This window comes from Microtus ochrogaster, unplaced genomic scaffold (assembly GCF_000317375.1).
Source record: "Microtus ochrogaster isolate Prairie Vole_2 unplaced genomic scaffold, MicOch1.0 UNK4, whole genome shotgun sequence".
Classification (NCBI taxonomy): Eukaryota; Metazoa; Chordata; class Mammalia; order Rodentia; family Cricetidae; genus Microtus; species Microtus ochrogaster.
Window position 1 is genome coordinate 15,917,355 of NW_004949102.1, and position 3,227 is coordinate 15,920,581.

Genomic DNA, 3,227 nt, shown 5'->3' on the forward strand with positions numbered 1-3,227 from the left:
AAACAAAAAACAAAATCAAAAAACGTAAAGAGGCTCATCCAAGAAAGCTACTTGCCACAAAGCCGAATATCCCAAGTTGGATTCCAGAGACCCATATAGTGGAAGGAGAACCTTAGTCCCCAAAGTTATTCTCTGATCACACAGGTACTGTGACAGGCATATGCTCTCTCTCTCTCTCTCTCTCTCTCTCTCTCTCTCTCTCTTTCTCAAAAGAAATCTCAAAAAATTTTCAAGATGGATAGAGAACATGAAGGAGATAGAATAAAGGAGTTAAGTCTTCAGTACCAGGAAGTCAACAGCTAATGTCCAAATTGTTTTTTAAAAAAAGCTATATATAAGTTTTTATTTAGGAATGTGTCAACAGAAAAATGACTGAACAGTCAAAATAGCTGGCAGTAGTGGATGGGTCTGACGACATTCAGTGAAGGGAGGGTGGACGTCATGTTACTAACACAGTCTGCTTTCGTCATTAGGAAATTAGGAACTATCTCATATGGCTTGACATCCATGATGATTAATTTTCATTCCCAACTTGATCAGATTAAGAAGTATATCAGGGAGGTGGCTCTGTGGATGGCTACTTTAGCATGAGGACCTGGATTCAGATCCTGGAACTCACGTGAAATTGGGCATGGTAGCACACAGCTCTAATCTTCACACATACACAAGATAAATTCTTTTAAGATGTAGACGCCTAGGGAATTAGCAAAACATATACCTACCAGTGAGTATATCAGTAAGAGGGTCTCCAGAATTGTTTAACTGAGGAGGGAACATGGGCCCCACTCCCCCAGTCACTATCCCAGACTGAATAAAAGAGGAAATGGAGAAAAGCCTGCTGAGGACCAGCATCCCTTTTCTCTGCCCTGATCTGTCCACAGCTGAGAGCCACTCCCAGCACCAGGCCTTCCTCAAGGTAAGAGACCCAAGCAGTGAGTTGAAATAAAACCCTACTCCCTCATGCTGTTTCTTTTTCTTTTTTAAAGCAGGAAATCGGTTACATCAAGGAGAAGAGTAGCCATTACAATGCATGCATCATATCTTTGTGTTCTCATGATAAAACTGCTACTTGAAAAAAAAGCATTTAGGACTTGATATTTTAATAAAGAAAAGAGGAATTCTCACCAAAATTCATTGCGACTCTTCCTAAAAAGGCCCCAGAGGCCTCAGAGGAACCAGGAATACTAGCCACCAGGCACCCTGCCAACTGCCACAGAACCCAGGGCGCGTGGGTGGGGGTGGGGGTTGCAGGGGCAGGTGGGGGTGGGGTGGCATCAGTGAGTCTGCCTGAGCAGGAGCCCCAGACTGCTGAGCTCCACACTCAGTGTCCGTGGGTCTAGGGTGGGGCGGAGAATTGACACTGCCCAGTTCCCAGTCGTGCTGATACTGGTCTGCAACCACAATGAGCAATGAGCTCTTGGTTGAAGGTAGGATTGCTCTCTAAAGAAACCCAGCAATTTGCTTAAGGGGTACCAGGCCCTGGGGGAAGTTGAGAGGGGGCCAGCTTGACTGAGCTAAGACAACTCAGGCCTCCACAGCAGACACAGAGAGAGGGAAAGCAAAAGACAAGGATGCTGATACACTAAGGCTCCAGTCTTCCAGATTAGTGCCCTCTTTCTCAGGAACTGAGTTCCCCAACTGACTGGTCTCTGTCTGCACACTGAAACAGACAGGAAGATGACTGTAAATACCCCTTGCTTGCTTACTTAAACACCCACAATGGGGGTGTCAGTTTAGAGAACCATGACAGACTGCCAGAAAAAAAACAACCCAGCACATAGTCACACCCCCAAACTTCTGTGAAGATACACACAAAAGGCACCAGAGGAAAATCAATAATGTTCTAAAGGACTAACATGAAAAACCAACACAAACATCCTGGAAAAACTTGTCTCATGCTGGGTGTGGTAGCTCAGGTCTTTAATCCCAGCACTGGGAAAGCAGAGGCAGGCTAACTTCTGAGTTCAGGCCAACCGGGGTCTACACTGTGAACTAGTCAAGGATGCATAGCAAGAGACTCTGCCTGAAAACAACAAAAACAAACCAAAAAAGAAAGCCAGGTGGTGGTTGCATGCCTTTAATCCCAGCCCTTGGGAGGCAGAGACAGGTATATTTCCTTAATTCTAATGAATAGTCTCAGAGAAACTTGGGAACAAATTTCCAGCAACATGTGGAAAAGGCACTTACTCCTCAGCTCCCTCATAGATCCTTCCTCCAAGGCGCTGGGGAACCGAAAGTATGGTGGCCAAACATTCTGCTTGTAAGCCGGGAGTGAGTTCCCTAGAGAATGAACAGAGTGCTCTAGGTCGAGAGCTTGTTTAGTATGAACAAAGGCCCGATTGAATCCCCAGAACTGCCTACACCAAGTGCAAGGACTCAAGCCTGTAATCCCAGCACTGTGGTGCGAATGCAGGAATATCGGACACTCAAGGTCAACCTTGGCTGTATAGATTGGACTAAAATAATCCCATCTCCAAACAAATAAGTAAAATGGTGATTTGGAAGAGAAAAACTTAAAATGTTTTGCAGAACATAATGCCAAAGTGGAAGAAATGAAAAGATAAACTGTGACATGGAGGGGCAGGGCTGAAGAGATGGCTCAGTAGTTAAGAGCACTGGTTGTTCTTCCACAGGACCTGGGCTCCATTCTCAGCACCCACATGGAAGCTCCCAACCATCTGTGGCTCCAGTTGCAAGCAATCTAGTGCCCTCTTCTGGCCTCCATGGGCACACATGTGCTGCACAGACACACATGCAGGCAAAACACCACAGGCATAAAATTTCTGAATTTTTTTTTAAGTTGAGACATAGAAAATAAAGGCCAGCATGATTGGGATCCTACAAGGAAAGCAAATAGGAAGAGGAGTGAGACGGGGATCAATGGAACAGGAATGTGGGCTGGGGAGACAGCTCAGAGGATGTAGTGCCTGTTGCACAAGCACGAGGACTTGAGTTTGGATTCCCAGTATCCAAGCTAAAAAGTTACACACACACACACACACACACACACACACACACACACTTATATGTATAAGAATGTAAATACATATATAAAGAAACAAGGTACCTAGTAAAAAGGTCTGTTGAAATAAGAGCGGTGGGGCTGCGTCCCCAGCACCCCAGCCGCCTGGCTCGGCTAGCTTATGCCCCAAAATAGTTACACGGAAACTGTATTCTTTTAATCACTGCTTGGCCCATTTCTATCTAGCCTCTTCTAGGCTAACTCT